At 41.2% G+C, this 17710-nt stretch overlaps 1 protein-coding gene across 6 annotated transcripts in view; it reads left to right on the top strand.

The window, feature by feature from the left end:
- The window catches only part of ptprea (protein tyrosine phosphatase receptor type Ea), a 276393-nt gene that overhangs the window by 146269 nt on the left and 112414 nt on the right, over positions 1 to 17710 (top strand). The gene's annotated exons all lie outside the window — the stretch shown is intronic.

Genomic DNA, 17710 nt, shown 5'->3' on the forward strand with positions numbered 1-17710 from the left:
AAACTGGACACAGTACTCCAAATGGGGCCTAACCAGAGATTTATAAAGTCTCAGTAGCACAACGGTGCTTTTATATTCCAACCCTCTTGAGATAAATTACAACATTGCATTCGCTTTCTTAATCACGGACTCAACCTTTAGAGAATCCTCGACTAGCACTTTGGTCCCTTTGACCATTCGGATTTCTGAAGCCTTTCCCTGTCTAGAAAATATTCTATATAAATATTCTCCTTACAAATTTACAAATTCTCACTTTTTCGTACTGTGTTCCACCTGCCACTTCTCTGCCCATTCTCCTAGCCTGTCCAAGTCTTTTTGTAGTCTCTCCACTTCCTCACCACTACCTGCCCCTCCATGTATCTTTTGTCATCCACAAACGTAGCAACAATCTCTTCAGTTCCTTCATCCAGGTCATTAATGTATGAACATAAATAATTATGGTTCCAAACTGACCCCTGCGAAGCCCCACTAGTCATCAGTTTCCACCCCTTTATCCCACTGTCTGCCAGTCAGCCAATCCTTTTTCATGCAATACTTTGCCTCTAACATCATGGATACTTAACTTATTCAGCAGCATCCTGTGTACCACCTTATTGCAGGTCCTCTGTAAATTCAGATAGATCATTTCCACTGATTCTCCTTTTTTTTTAACTTGTTTCCCTCCTCAAAGAATCTTAACAGATTTTCAGGCATAACCTCCTCTTGACGAAGCCATGCTGACTCAGCCCTATTTTACCATGTACTCCACAATCTCATCCCAAAAGTAGATTCTAAAATCTTACCAATAGCCGAGGTCAGGCTAACCAACCTATACTTTCCTGTCTTCTCATTCCTTCCCTCCCTTAAACAGGAGTGTTACAATAGCCGTTTACCAGACTGACTCCAGTGATTCCTGAAAGATCACTAATGCTTCTACAGCCTCTTCAGCTGGGGTGTAGTCTATCTGGTCTAGGTGGTATATCCACATTCAGACCTTTCAACTTGCCCAGCACCCATTCCCTAGTGATGACTCCTAATTCTCTTGAAGTTCTATTTGTTGCTTGTGTCCACCATTATGAAAACTGATGCATAGTAACTATTCAATTATTCTGCCATTTCTTTGTTTTCTATTATCACTTTTTCATTACAACTTCTCCAACCTTGTTTTCCAGTGGTCCAATGTCCAATCTTGCCACACTTTTAGCTATTAGACATCTTAAAAAAAAAAACCTCTCAACATCTTCTTTTGTATTACAAGCTAGCTTACTCTCCTATTTCATCTTCTCCCCTCTTATTTTAGTTTTAGTTATCTTCTGCTAATTCTTAAAGGCTTCCTAATCCTCTGGCTTCCCACTAACCTTCACTACATTGTATGCTTTTTCCTTTGCTTTGATGCTGTCCCTGACTTCCCTTGTCAGCCATGGTTGCCTCACCCTCCCCTTAGTACATTTTCTTTTTTCTTAGGATGAGTTTCTGCTGTCTCTCCCAAAGTTACACTTACAAACCCCTGTCATTGCTGCTCCATCATCGTTTTTGCTAGGCTCCCCTTCCAAAAAACTCTGGCCAGCTCTTCCATCATGTCTTTGTGATTACCTTTACTCAGTTATAATACTGTTCCATTTGACTCAAACTGCCAGGTGAATTCTATCATTATTATGGTTGCTGGCCCCTAAGGGTTCCATGACCTTAAGCTCCCTCATCAAGTCTGCCTCATTTCACATCACCAAATCCAGAATTGCCTGTACCCTTGTGGGGTCTACCACCAGCTGCTCCAAATTAAAAAAAAACTCATAGACATTCCATAAATTCCTTTTCTTGAGATCCACTAACAGTCTAATTTTCCAGTCCACTTACATATTGAAGTCCTCGTGATTATTATAATAGTGTCTTTCTTACATGCCTTTTCTATCTGCCGATTTACTTTTCTTTCCCACATCCTGACTACTGCGAGGATGCCTGTATCCAATTCCCATCAGGGTCGTCTTTTCTTTGCATTTCATCAACTCTACCCATATAGATTCTATGCTTTCGTTCTTGCTATCAATTTAATTTAACTTCTTACTAACAAGGCAACCCCACACCCATCTGCCAGTCCTTTTGAGTTGGATGTGTATCCTTTGATATTTACTTCACTGCCTTGATCCTCTTGCAGCTACGTCTTTGAGATAGCAACAGCATCGTATCTGCTAATTACAATCTGTGCTACAAACTAATTTCCTTTTGTTTTGTACACTGCGTGGATTTAAGTATAATAGCTTCAGTCCTGCATTAGCTACACACAGCCCCCATCTCATAGTTGTCCCCTATCTGCTGTGCCAGAAGTTAGATTTCTGAATCTTCCAAACTCTCTGACCAGTTGCCTGTTTTGGAAACTCTTTTAATGACCTCTTCTGAGTCCTCTTGCCCTTGAATTTGCCATAATATTTCATGCACCTTAATCCTCCCTCCCTCCCCCAGTGCTACTGCCAAAGTCACTTGTGTTTAAGCCGGTTTCTCCTACACCAATTATTGAGCCACACATTTATCTCTTTGATCTTACTGACCCTGTGCCAATTAGCTCGTGGCTCAGGAAGTAATCTGGAGATTATTATCTTTTTGGTTCTGCAATTTGTGTTAGCCCCTAGCTGTTCATATTCCCTTAGCAGAAACTCTTTCCTCTTTCTATCTATATCAGTGGTATCTACATGGACCATGATAACTGGATCTTCCCCTCCCACTCCAAGTTTATCTCACCTAGGCTGCAGAGATCCTCAACCTGGGCTCTAGGCAGGTAACACAACCTTAAGAACTCTTGATCCTGACCTTAGAGAATGGTAGCTATTCCCTTGACTATACTATCCAATTACATCTACATTTCCCTTTTCCCTCCTCCTTAAGTCACTCTGTACTTCGGTGCTGTGGTCTGTTTTCACATCCTGCGGCCCCGACTCTCATCCACTCAAGGAGCAAGAATCTCCAAAACTGTAAGGCAAAGGTTAAGGGCTGAAGCTCCTTCAGCACTACCTCCTGGATCCTCTACCTGCCTCACTTGTCCTGTCCCTGACCATTGATTCAATTTGGGGTAGTTAATCTAAGCGAAGTGATTGTCTCCTGAAGCACAGTATCCAGGTAACTCTCCATCTCACTAATATGTCAGTGTTTTGAAGCTCAGACTGCAGGTCATCAACTGTGAGCCGGAGTTCCTCAAGCAACCAGTTCGTTGCAAAATATCCCACTACAATTAGAGTGAATGGTATTGTTGTATCAGGACTTTAAATGTTGACGTTTATTGATTCTTTTGTGTTAACTGTCAAATTTCTGTTGCATATAAAAGCATGCAAGTGGAGGCTGCATTTTGATCCTGCCACTGATGCTTTTGCTGAGTTTGGTTACCATGACTCCCATCCAAATGATTTTAGAGAATATGTAATAATAAGGCAGGAACAATTCGGGATTTCTGTTACGTGTTGGTGACTCTGTGTAGTAAGGTCCCCTTTCCCAGTTTCTTGCAACATCTTAACTTTGAGTCCTTTATAACCCACAACAGTGGAAGTCAAATGGCAAAGCCTTCTGGTAACCCGATGTTGGTTACTATTCTGTCCTGCGGTGATAAATTCAGGATTCAATTGTAATTGTTACACAGTGATGAGTTTAGAATATTGATTAGTGATCAGTGGTTAGCACTGCTGCCTCACAGCACCAGGGTCCCAGGTATGATTCCAGCCTTGGATGACCGTCTGTGTGGAGACAATAGGGTCCCTCAAAGATCAGCAAGGCAGCCTTTTTGTGGAGCTGCAGAAAATGGGGGAGATACTAAATGAGTATTTTGCATCAGTATTTACTGTGGAAAAGGATATGGAAGATATAGAATGTAGGGAAATAAATGGTGCCACCTTGCAAAATGTCCAGATTACAGAGGAGAAAGTGCCGTTTGTCTTGAAACGCATAAAGGTGGATAAATCCCCAGGACCTGATCAAGTGTACCCGAGAACTCTGTGAAAAGCTAGAGATGTGATTGCTGGGCTTTTAGCTGAGATATTTGTATCATCGATAGTCACAGGTGAGGTGCCAGAAGACTGGAAGTTGGCTAACGTGGTGCCACTGTTTAAGAAGGGTGGTAAGGACAAGCTAGGGATCTATAGACCAGTGAGCCTGATGTCGGTGGTAGGCAAGTTGTTGGAGGGAATCCTGAGGGATAGGATGAACATGTATTTGGAAAGGTAAGAACTTATTAGGGATGGTCAACATGGCCTTTATGAATAGGAAATCATGTCTCACAAACTTTATTGAGTTTTTTTGAGGAGGTAACATAGAGGATTGATGAGGGCAGAGTAGTAAGTATGATCTATATGGACTTCAGTAAGGCATTTGACAAGATTCTCCATGGGAGACTGATTAGCAAGGTTAGATCTCACAGAATACAGAGAGAACTAGCCATTAGGATACAGAGAATTGGCTCAAAAGTAGAAGACATGGTGGTGTTAGAGGGTTGTTTTTCAGACTGGGTGCCTGAGACCAGTGGAGTGCCACAAGGATCGGTGCTGGGTCCACTACTTTTTGTCATTTACATAAATTATTTGGATGCGAGCATAAGAGGTACAGTTAGTAAGTTTGCACCTGACACCAAAATTGGAGGCGTAGTGGACAGTGAAGAGGGTTACCTCAGATTACAACAGGATCTTGACCAGATGGGCCAATGGGCTGAGCTGCAACAGATGGACTTCAATGCAGATAAATGCAAAGTGCTGCATTTTGAGAAAGCAAATCTTAGCAGGACTTATACACGTAATGGTAAGGTCCTAGGGAGTGTTGCTGAACAAAGAGACCTTGGAGTACAAGTTTATAGCTCCTTGAAAGTGGAATCACAGATAGGATAGTGAAGAAGGCATTTGGTATGCTTTCTTTTACTGGTCAGAGTATTGAGTACAGGAGCTGGGAGGTCATGTTGTGGCTGTACAGAACATTGGTTAGGCCACTTTTGGAATATTGCGTGCAATTCTGGTCTCCTTCCTATTGGAAAGATGTTGTGAAACTTGAAAGGGTTCAGAAAAGATTTACAAGGATGTTGCCAGGGTTGGAGGATTTGTGCTATAGGGAGAGGCTGAACAGGCTGGGGTTGTTTTCCCTGGAGCGTCGGAGGCAGAGGGGTGACCTTATAGAGGTTTAGAAAATTGAGGGGCATGGATAGGGTAAATAGACAAGGTCCTTTTCCTGGGGCCGGGGAGTCCAGAACTAGAGGGCATAAGTGTAGGGTGAGAGGGGAAAGATATAAAAGAGACCTAAGGGGCAACTTTTTCAGGCAGAGGGTGGTAAGGGTATGGAATGAGCTGCCAGAGGAAGTGGTGGAGGCTGGTACAATTGCAACATTTAAGAGGCATTTGGATGGGTATATGAATAGGAAGGGTTTGGAGGGATGTGGGCCGGGTGCTGGCAGGTGGGACTAGATTGGGTTGGGATACCTGGTTGGCATGGAAGAGTTGGACTGAAGGGTCTATTTCCATGCTGTACATCTCTATGACTTTATGACTCTTAAGGCTTAAAATGATAAAGGTTTGCAACAGGTTGACAGGATAGATACAAGGAAACAGTTTTCTTTCGGGGAAATCTAAAATAAAGGGACATCATCCTAAAGGTGGAGCGAGACATTACAGAATGAGAACATGAAATACCTTTTGTTCCACATATAGTGCAATGAAAGTCTGGAACTATATTTGACCAAAGGCTTCAGGGTCAATCTAAATTTGCATATTTGACATTAATAGGGTTTCGCTTGATAATGCCAAATGAAGCTAAATGGTTTTCAGGTTCAGATGCTGTCTGGAACAGTAGAGTTGGTATACTTAATTTTTTTTTGTAACAAGTTTACTTCTAATCCTGAGATGTTTGGCTCCTCACATCAGTCACCTTTTACGTTTTAGTAAAGAGAGCTGAATTGTGAGCCCAGATATTGAGTTTTAATAAACTACTAGGGTTGGAAAGAGTTATATTCGCAGTTAAACTCAAAGTTACACTCTCTTAGTGTCCACATATATCCAGCATATTGTGGCCATTTGCTGAGTCTTGGCTGGTATTAACAAAATCAGCATAAATTAGACATTAAGCTTGGGTTGATATATGTTTTGGTTACCTTGTAGATAAATTTATTGGGTAATCAGAACAATATAGTTCATTCTTCTATAATGCAATGATTGCGTTCTTGTGTAACCTCGCAATATAGAAAAGTCTTGCGTTTGTCTATGCGTTAAGCGCTATTTCTATGTAATCACGTTACAGCCAACACACTTTATAAAAGCTCGCGCTTTAGAAACAGTGTCCCAATTCATCAATCGCCTTACATACGTTAGAGCAGAACATCCTGTACTCTATAATATCTACTGAGCAAGACCATGTTTTCCCACAGCACCTAGAAGACTGGTGGATGAGCCACCCCTCAATAGATCACTTCTAGGAGGTCAGGAATATCTGTTTTTTTGCAGCGTCTGAACAGTAGTCATAGGACGATCTAGTAAGATGCATTCTGCTGCCAAGCTGTGTACATAAGAGAACTGCTGAAACAAAAGGTCTGTGGCTTGGATTGATTGCTGTGAAACCTGCCATACAGCTGACGAAAGTCAACAATATTATCATGGTCTGAGGAATGCTTCATAAATCTTTCAATTCACAATGCACAATTCTGCAGGAGGGAAATGGGAAAAATCAATTGAACTGAACAAAAATCACCACCTGAGCAAGTTTTGAGAAGATTTGTAGCTCAGGTTGAGGTTTTGGATGTAGGTGTGCTCACTGAGCTGGAAGGTTCTTTCCAGACGTTTTGTTACCCTACCAGGTAACATCTTCAGTGGGCCTCAGGCGAAGCAATGCTGAAAATTCCTGCTTTCTATTTATATTCAGGAGGTAAAATCAGTCTCATTCAATAGCATAAAATGGACAATAGTGAGATAAATGGGAGGGGAATGGGGCTGGGGGAAGGTAGATGGAGGTGGGGTAAAGTTGATAGGTCGGCTAGGAGGGAAGGAAGATGGACAGGTGGGACAGGTCTTGAGGGTGGTGCCGGGTTGGAATTGAGAGAAGGTAGGTGGGAGCGGAAATGAGGAAACTTGTGAAATCCACATAGATGCCGTAGGGTTGGAGGGTCCCGAGGTTGAAGAGGAGGCATTCTTCCTCCAGGCGTCAGGTGGTTAGGGAGTGGCGATGGAGGTGGCCCAGGACCTGCATGCCTTTGGTGGAGTGGAAGGCGGATTTGAAGTGTTCAGCCATGGGGCAGTAGGATTGGTTGGTGTGGGTGTCCCGGAGAGGTTCTCTGAAGCACTCTGCAAATAGGCGTCCTGTCTCCCCAATGTAGAGGAGACCACATCTTAAATGTTGCAATTGTACCAGCCTCCACCACTTCCTCTGGCAGCTCATTCCATACCCTTACCACCCCTGCCTGAAAAAGTTGCCCCTTAGGTCTCTTTTATATCTTTCCCCTCTCACCCTACACTTATGTCCTCTAGTTCTGGACTCCCCGACCCCAGGAAAAGGACCTTGTCTATTTCCCCTATCCATGCCCCCCAATTTTCTAAACCTCTATAAGGTCACCCCTCTGCCTCCGACGCTCCAGGGAAAACAACCCCAGCCTGTTCAGCCTCTCCCTATACAATAAATAAACGTGGAAGTGCAGATAAAACTCTGGATGTGGAAGGCTCTTTGGGGGAAGGTTAGGGGGGAGGTGTGGGCGCATGTTTTACAATTCCTGCAGTGGCAAGGGAAGGTGCCAGGAGGGGGAGGGTGGGTTGGTGGAGGGGAGTGGCGTGGACCTGACAAGGAAGTCGCGGAGGGAATGGTCTTTATGGAATGGTCTTTGTGGGGAGGGAAATATATCTGTGGTGGTTTGTAGGTGGCGGAAATGGGGGAGGATGATGCGATGTATCCAGAGGTTCGTGGAAGGTGAGGACAGGGGGGTTCAATTTTCTTCAACAGTAAAGCTAGTTAGGTTAGCCCATGCATTTTGTCTCTCATTTTGGTTTGCCAAAGTTCAATTGCATACTCGGTGTGAAACTATACTCCTTACTTCATGAAAGAAGGAAGTGAAGTCATCACTTACTGGTTTTCCTGAAGTAATGTGAAGTGGTCTCGACCTCTATATTTAACTTTAAGAGTTCTGGTTACTCAGGCAACTCTATGGAAACACATTAAGGAAATCTACATTCTCATTTATTCACATTTTGAAAACTGTGGACTTATTAGTGATAGGCAGCATGGCTTTGTGCAGGGAGGTCATGTCTCACAAAATTGATTGAGTTTTTTGAGGAAATGACAAAGTTGATTAAGGGCAGAGCAGGACATGCATTTTAGCAAGGTCTTTGACAAGTCCCTAATGGCAAGCAGATCTAGAAGGTGAAGTCACATGGGATCCACATTGAACTGGTAAGATGGATACTGACCTGGCTTGGTGATAGAAGGCAGAGAGAAGTGGAGGAAGGATACTTTTCTGACTGGAGATCTGTGACCAGTGGTGTTCTGCAGGGATCAGTACGAGGATCACTGTTGTTTTTTTGGAGGGGAATGTGGTCTGATTAGTAAGTTTGCAGATGATACAAAGACGGGGGCGGGGGGGGGGGGGGGGTGGGAGGGGAGCGGAGGGGAGTATAGAAAGTAAGGAGGATTGCCAGAGGATACAGCGAGATATAGATAGGCTGGGGATTTGGGCAGAGAAAATGATAGATGAAATTTTATCCAGACAAATGTGAGATGATACGTTTTAGCAGGTCTAATTCAAGAAGGAAGTATACAGTAAATGACAGAGCCCTTAAAGCATTAGCATACAAAAGGATCAAGGCTTATAGATCCAGAGTTCCCTGAAAGTGGCACCACAAGTGGCCAAGATAATCAAGAAGTAATTAGGCTACATTTGGAATATCGATTACAATTATGTTTGCCATGCTACCAGAACGATGTGGAGGTTTTGGAAAACGTACAGAATGTAGCCTGATTTGGAGGATATTAGCTATGAGGAGAGATTGGATAAACTTGGTTTGTTTTTACTTGAACATCGGATGCTGAGGGACACCTGATAGTAGTTTACAAAATTATGAGAAGCATAGATTGAATGGATAGTTAAGACTTTTTTTTTCCCAGGGTCGAAATATCAACTACTAGGGGGCATAGGTTTAAGGTAAAATGGGGGAAGTTTAAAGGCGATGTGAGAGGCAGGAATTTTACAGAGGGCAATGAGTGTCTGAAATGTGCTGCCAGAGGAGATTGTAGAGGGAGATACAATGGCAATCTTTGAGAGACTTGTTGATTCAATACTTGAATAGGCAGGAAGTACAAGAGAAGGATACGGATCATGTAGCAATGAAAGGTTTTTAGTTTGGAAAGGCATCATGTGTCAGTGCAGGCTTGGTGTATTTAAGGGCCTGTTTATGTGCTGTACTGTTCTTTAGCATTATGGCAGTCTGAGTGAACTACTCCTTGAGAGAGGAGAAAGAATGGACATAAGCCTGCAGTTTCAGTTCTGCTTAGATACGTGACCACTTATAGAATCATAGAGATGTACAGCAGACCGTTCGATCCAACTCGTCCATGCCAACCAAATATCCCAACCCAATCTAGTTCCACCTGCCAGCACCCAGCCCATAGCACTCCAAATCCTTCCTATTCATAAACCTATCCAGATGCCTTTTAAATGTTGCAATTGTACCAGCCTCCACCACTTCCTCTGGCAGCCCATTCCACATATGCACCAACCTCTGCGTAAAAAAACAGTTGCCCCTTAGGTCTCTTTTATACCTTTCTCCTCTCACCCTAAACTTATGCCTTCTAGTTCTGGACTCCCCCACCCCAGGGAAGAGACTTTGTCTATTATCCTATCCATGCCCCTCATGATTTTATAAACCTATAAGGTCACCCCTCAGCCTCTGATGCCCCAGGGAAAACAGCTGAGCCCATTTAATCTCTCCGTATAGCTCAAATCCTCCAACCCTGGCAACATCCTTGTAAATCTTTTCTGAACCTTTTGCAAGTTTCACAACATCTTTCCGATACGAAGGAGACCAGAATTGCACACACTATTCCAAAAGACTGCTAATTGTTTATTAATTGTGTTTTAACTGTATATCGATGGTGGGCATTAACTGGGGATTTACTTGTATTTCTATAAATAGGAGCGCTCTTGAATTTTTTTTTGAGTTAAGAAATGACTGCTTCTAATCTGTATCTTCATAAATGCTTTTGAAAATACATAGAGATTTGTTCAAGTTATCTTCATCTTGGTTTCTGCCTGGAAACAGGGACCACTTGGTGACAGTGAATCGTATCCATGGTAAATTCTTAGAGCACTGTTAGCATCTGGAGATCCCGTTTTCAGGTTTTTCTTTAATTGTGTGCTGCAGTCAGAAGATTTACATAAAATTCATACTGACACGGAGGCCCAGAGCTAATCAATTGGTTACAGGTTCTTCCCCTGCAGGAACACAAGAATTAGTAGCATGCAAATGGATACTGAAGGAATCTATAGGAAGGTGTTTTTGGAATGATGGAGTGCGCATCTGGAATAAATACAGCTCCTTAGCCTAACAGTATAGAGATCCGAGGGGTATAGAATCATGAAATCATATAATACAAAACAGGCCATTCAGCCCTCTGAGTCTACACCAGCAAAAATACACTACTACCTCCATTTTTTTCTTGCAATAGACCCATAGCTGTGAATGTTATGGCACTTTGTGTGTTCATTCAAGTACTTTTCTAAAAATTTGTGAGGTGACTTGCTTAAAACATTCTCCCACACAGTGCATTCCAGACCTCACCACCCTCTTGGTAAAAAAAATCCTTTCCTCAAGTCTGCCTTTCACGTTAAAAGTGTTCCCTCTTGTCCTTGACCCTTTGGCTGAAGAGAATAACTGCTTTCTGTTCACCCTGTCCATGTTCCTGCCTGTTGAAAGTATCCCATGTGATTATGCAGCCTTGGCAAATGTCTTGAGTGCATTCAATTTCCACAAAGGCCAAGTGGAAACAGAGGTTCATTACATATTATATTCACTTTCTCACCTTTCCGAATTACACTCTCAACAACTTTCAGGGAAAAATGCTCATCATATCCCAGAAATGGCTCATGTTCTTGCCAAAACCTCCCTTTATATTTAGTTCAGGGCTAAAACGCTAAATGTTTCCTGCCCCTTGGGAAACATGGCCACCTTTCCTGAAGGAATAGCTGCACAAAAGAGGAAATGAAAGTGCAAGTACCTCTTGCACTTTGACCGCTGAGAATATTCCAGCCTCCCAATCACTGCACTCCCTGCGGATGACCTAGATCAAAATGAAAATATGCAATGTCTTCTTAAGGAGGCATGAGAAAACTCAGGGAGGTTCTTCAATGTGGAAAACCAGAGGCTGGAGTTAGTTAAATTTCCCAGTATTCTTGAGCCCTTGAGATCTCTATTACTTAGTTTATTTTTTAATGGGCAGTGGGCATTGCAGACTGTGAAAGCATTTATTGCCCACCCCTTATTGCCCTTGAAGGTAGTGATGAGGCATGTTCTTGCAATACTGCAGTCCAAGTGCATAGGTGCAGCTATTAGGAAGGGAGCACCGAAATGTTGACCCAGCCATTGTGAATGTATGATGCTAACATTCCAAGGCAGACAGTGTTTAGCTTAAAGTGGAACTTGAGGTGGTGGTATTCTCATGCATCTGCTGACCATTCTTCTCGGTGGTTGGGCTTGTATGTTTGGAAGATGGTTTCGAAGAAGCCTGGGTGAATTGCTGCAGTGCATCCTGTAGATAGTACACACTGCTGCCACTATCCATAGAGGGTGTGAATGTTGAAGGTGGTCTATATGATGCCAATCAAGCAGCTGCTTTGTCCTGAATCGTGCCAGACTCTGCACTGCTTCATAAAAAAGAGATTGCACAAGTTAAGATAGTTTTCAGCTCAGTCAGGAGTCACTTAAAAATTTGTTTCAATTTAATGAATACCTATAAAAATATTGTATTGTTCTTGTTGAATATCATGAGAAGAAATGCAAGTTTTGTTTTGATATTCTGAAAAAGCTTTTAACTTGGTGAAATTAGACCTACTTTTTAATCTGTGCAATAGGTATAAAATATAAAAAAGCACTAATTATAAATACTGTTGGGAGTGTCATGTACAGCAGATGTGATTTTTAAATAGTTTTGAAATATGGGCTACTTATTGTACATTAAAAATAAATGAAGGTTCTGAAGTGTTAACCTTTTCATCAGATCCCTGTGCTTTTTAAAACTGGCAGCAAGTTCAGAACAGTCTGCTCAGTTATCCTGAAACATAATTGTTTCAGTGATTCCAGCATTACTGCAATGGTCGCTACATGACGCTAGATGAAGGCAGGGTAAAGATAAATGACTATATTCCCAAGTTGGAATGGTACTTGTGGTTAAATAACCCGTTGGTAATAAATATGTAAACACACCAGTATAGAATTGTCCCTCAGGATATTGCAAAGCAATTGGCACAAAATCAAACATCAAATGACAAAAAGTTTGCATTTATATAGAGTCTTTAATGTATAAAGTGCAATTCGACAAAAGCATTCTCTGATAATATTTGATAAAAAAGAAACAAATAATGATGTTAGAGCAAGTGGTCAAAAAGTTGTTTTTAGAGTATTTTAAAGCAAGTGAAAACAAAAACTGAAAAGGCAGACAAGTTTAAGGAGCAAATTCCAGAACTTGGGGTTTAAATAACAGAAATTGCATCATTGGATGGTGGAAGAAATTGGAGGAATGCCGAATTCTCGGAGAATTGTAGGACCCAAGGAGATTGCAAAAATAGGAAAGCTATGGAAGGTTATGAACTCATGCAGAAACGTTTTACATTTGAGCCATTGCTGAACCAATAGTTCATCAATGACAGGGGTGGTGGTCTTGCATGGAGATCGTATTGATTGTTGTGCATGTGTTATATTGCATATCAAGATTTATTGAGAGTGACTTGGAGCTATTAGTAATGTTGCTTATTCCATTTGAAGGATCTGTGGCAAGAACTTGTTGCCTTATAAAATAGCACATCATATCAGATGGTGCTGGGGAGAAGTGCATGAATGATTAGTCAGACAAGGGTTTTGACTGAGACCAACTTCGTGTATGGGATGGCCATTTTCACTTTGGATTTTGTATTCTATTGAGTGTTGAGAACTGCATTATGCATTCTGTCCATTTCAGGCTATTGTTATGACTCTGGTCAGGACAGTCAAATTATATTTCAATCTGATTAGGGAATCAATAACTTTATTTCGTTTAATGTAGACAAATTTCAAGATCCCAATTACTTCCTAAGATGATTAAGCACAAGGTTCCAAAAAAATCTATGTATGTAACCAACTCAAACATCCAGAATTAACCTGAAACAAATATGGAAAACAGATCAACTGGGGTTAAACATCCCACAGAGCATATCAAAGATGAATGCAGTCAACACAGATTTTTCAGCAACTTCCTGGACTAGAAATGCTATTGTTCACAAAAGAAACAAAGTTTTCATGGGATTTAATCAAGGGTTCTGATTTTTCACTTTTGAAGATCAGTCTTTGTATCTCCTTCAAACTTTTCTTTGTCGGTAATTGAGTCTCTTCTGAGATAGAGATCCCCAGGACTGCTGAGACTGCTCTGAAGCATTTAGTTTCAGCCTGTATCAAACAGCTAGCTTTAGGAAGCTACGACTGAATTCATCGAAGAACCAGACTTTCTCAGTTGCGTCAAGGGAATGCTGAGTGTGGGCTTCCTTCGCATTGAACTTCAATAGACTCCATGGACTCCTCTTGCCCAAACTGCTTTGGGAGTTTGTTGACAGCTGGGCTTGTGCTGTTGGAAGTTGCGACTTTGCTTCAGAACTTTCCAATCTGTGAACTTCAACCAATTTTTCCATGCAAGCTCATACCCAGTTAAATTGAAACCAGACAATCTTCTTAAGCTCTAGCCATCTCTTTGATGGCAGATCCTGCTTTGGTCCACCCTTAACTTGTTCTTTAGTGTTTAGTATTTCTCATTTACAATTGCTTCTTTCATCTGATGCTTTACAGACCTTCAGCTTTTACTGAATGCTTTTAGATTAATTTAGCTTCAAATTGAAAAATATTTTTTCCCATTCTGATTGTTTCAGCTGCTAAAGCCATGAGACTTTAACCTTTTTAAGTGTAATAGAGTTCAAAGTGCTTCACTTGCATTTTCTGCAGTTAAACTTTAGTCGTTCAAACTTAAATACTCAACATTAAATGCATGAACTGTTCACCATGCTACCATACACACATATACCAATAAAGGAAATCTGAAAGGGAGAATGAAGGAATCCATGGTTTACCAACGCATACAGCAGTTCTGCTTCTTCCGAAATCATATTGTGTTTTTTCCCAAGACATGGTTGCACAAGATAGGGAATATATGAGACATTGTTTTCATGTATAAAACGTCTAGAAGATATGTCTATTTTCCACATACAACATTTTCAGTTAGTGATTCAGGGAACACCTTATAACATAGCCTATTCTTTGATATGCTCACCAGGTTTTCCACTCTGTGTGTGTGTGTGTGTGTGTGTGTGTGTCTCTCTCTGTCTCTGTCTCTCTTTCTCTCTGTGTGTGCCTCTCTCTCTCTCTCTCTGTCTGTGTCTCTCTCTCTGTGCCTTTTTCTCTCTCTCTCTCTCTCTCTCTCTCTCTCTCTCTCTCTCTGTGTGTGTGTGTGTGTGTGTGTGTGTGTGTCTCTCTCTCTCTGTGTCTCTCACGGTCTGTGCCTTTCTCTCTTTCTCTCTCTCTGCCTCTCTCTCTGTCTCTTTCTGTGCCTCTCTCTCTCTGTCTGTGTGTGTCTCTCTCTGTGTGTCTCTCTGTCTGTCTCTCTCTCTCTCTCTCTCTGTGTGCCTTTCTCTCTCTCTCTCTCTCTCTCTCTCTGCCTCTCTCTCTGTGTGTCTCTCTCTCTCTCTGTGCCTCTCTCTCTCTCTCTGGGTGCCTCTCTCTCACTGTGTGTGTCTCTGTGTGTGTATGTCTCTCTCTCTCTGCCTCTCTCTCTCTCTCTGTCTCTCTCTCTCTGTCTCTGTCTCTCTCTGTTTTTGTCTCTGTCTGTCTGTCTCTCTCTGTCTGTCTCTCTCTCTGTCTGTCTCTCTCTCTGTCTGTCTCTCTCTCTGTCTGTCTCTCTCTCTCTCTCTCTGTGTCTCTCTCTCTCTCTGTGTCTCTCTCTCTCTCTGTGTCTCTCTCTCTCTCTAATACCATGCAAATTCACCATCCAAAGAGACGTTTTTTTCTTAAAATGAAACATAGTGCGTGCATCAATAATTTAGAATTATCACTGCATTTCTGATGAAACCTGCAGAATACAGAAATAGCTATAACTGAGCAGAAAACTTCTCTGATGAGCTATTTCACACCTAAGAAAAGTACAATATACAAAACAATTATTGGCTTAGTAACTAAACAAGAACAAAATGGGACAATTCACCAATATTGCAAACAAACGTGACTTTGATTTTCACCATGTAAAACTGGAAAGCAGAATACAAATAATTGGAGATTGCTTTTGGCTAGTTGACTCGAGAGACAATCTGGAAAGACAAGAAACTGTAGAACTGTTGGCATTAACAAGATTGTTATCGTTTTCAGAGTCCAGAACAACTGAAGTTTAGGCTGTCAATAGTAACTACCACAATCCAAGTTTGACTCTATTGAACACTGTTCTTTATTTAAATGCCAGAAATCTACCTGGAAAGCAATAGTAGCAGTCTCTGAGTTATAAAATGGGCAAAAACTATTCCCACTGTGGTCTTGCTTACCCAAACTGGACAGAAGGCCCTATCCTGACATAGAGTATATCACAGCAAAAGAGTGAGAGCAAGGAATCACTATAAAGGTGGATAATCCTGAATTTTTTTAATGTTTCCTCTCAGACATAGTAACCAGCCACATTTAACAGTGACCATTGGTTGCTCACATGTAGATGCACTCATGATACAGGAGTGTCTGTCAATGCATGTGAAATAATAAGTTCAACAAACTTCAGAATTACCCTATTTTGTGCAAATTGGAGAGTACAAAATGCTTCCCTTACAATGGTGACAAACCAATAAAGATTCTTGGGACTTTTGAAATGCAAGTCTCATCCACAGGTGCTAAGATAAATGCTGTATTCTGTTTATATCTGAAGACACCTACCAGTTCCAAAGAGGCAATAGATTGCACATGATTGCATTTACATAAGCAGTTTCTATGCATCCCAACAACATTCCTGAATTATAAACTGTCTACTGTTGGCACTGACCGATTGAAAGATGTTGCACTCTAGCTGTACTTCGACCTTAATGGCTCCCAGTTGTACATCAGCAGCAGTGGATACCATTTCCTGTTGGAAAGTAACAGAAAAGGAACTTTAGTGTCTACTTGACATTACTGAGAAAGTTGATGATGTGCCAATCCCTGTAATCAAGAAACCCAAGAGTGAGAATTTAATTAGAATCACCATTGAAAAGCAGTCACCAAACCAAGAATACAATGAGAAGACACTTAACACTAACAATCATTACTATTGAGAAAATAAATAGGGCGAAATACTTTATTGAAATTGACCTACCATAACAATGACTTTTTAAAAAGTTGAGGTAATGTGGATGTTGTCCACTCTGATAGTAACTTTTGATGCAAAAAGCTCAACCTTCTACTCAGCTCAACAGCTAAGATATTTCAGCACATAATGCAGTACTTTCTTCAAGGATTTGAAAGCACATGAACATCAGTGATCCTAAATGTATCCACATTACACTGAAACGGAAGGGGAGACATGCCTGCTTCGTCTTAATATCTGCCAGAGATCTTAGCACTGCATTTACAAAATATCACTGCAATCAATCGAGTCAACCCAGTTTTCTGAAAAAAGGTATTACTAATTTATTATAATTCTTTGAGAAAGTAACATGCTGCATAAGTAAACAAGAGTCTATGGATTTAGTCCAGTTGGATTCCTAGAAAGTTATTTGATAAGATGCCACCTCAAAAGTTGCAACACAAAATAAGAGCTCTGTGTCAGTGTATCTTATTAGTCTGGAAAGAGGATTGGTTAGCTGAGCAGAATTGGAGGACAGGCATAAATGAGTAATTTTTGGGTTGCAGAATGCCATAGCGATCAGTGCTAGGGCTTCAACTATTTAGATGTGTATCAGTGACTTGGAGGGATTGAACGCATAGTTGCTAAGTTTCCTAATGACCCAACAGCTGGAGAATAGGACTCGCTGGATAGCTCTTTGGAGCTGGTACAGACATGATGGGCTGAATGGCCTCCTTCTGTATTGTAGAGTTTTATGATTCAAACTTGGATAGGAGAGTAATTTGTAAAGAAGCTGTAAGAAATATGCAAAGGCATATGGAAAGATTGAATGAATGGGTAATCATTTGGCAGATGTTTTAAAAGGTTGGAAAATGTAAACTTGTCAACTTTTGCAGAAAGAACGGAAAAGCAACATAAATGGTCAGATTACAGAACTATGTATTATAGATGGATATTGATGTCCTGTATTGTGAATCACAATAGGTCATTATGCTGGCACCAGAATTGATCAGGAAGACAAAGGGAATGATGTTTGTTTCAAGGAAATGGGATATGAAAGCAGAACTGTATTACTACAGTTCTACAGTGCTTTCATGAGACCACTTTCTATTTAACCGTTAACAGATGTGAATGTCACTGGATCAGCCAGTATTTATTGATATTTACTAATTGCCCATGAGAAGCTGATGGTGAGCTGCCACCTTGAACTGCT

Source organism: Chiloscyllium plagiosum, unplaced genomic scaffold (assembly GCF_037043375.1).
Source record: "Chiloscyllium plagiosum isolate Xiang-an unplaced genomic scaffold, Cpla_swu_hap1 HiC_scaffold_22, whole genome shotgun sequence".
Classification (NCBI taxonomy): Eukaryota; Metazoa; Chordata; class Chondrichthyes; order Orectolobiformes; family Hemiscylliidae; genus Chiloscyllium; species Chiloscyllium plagiosum.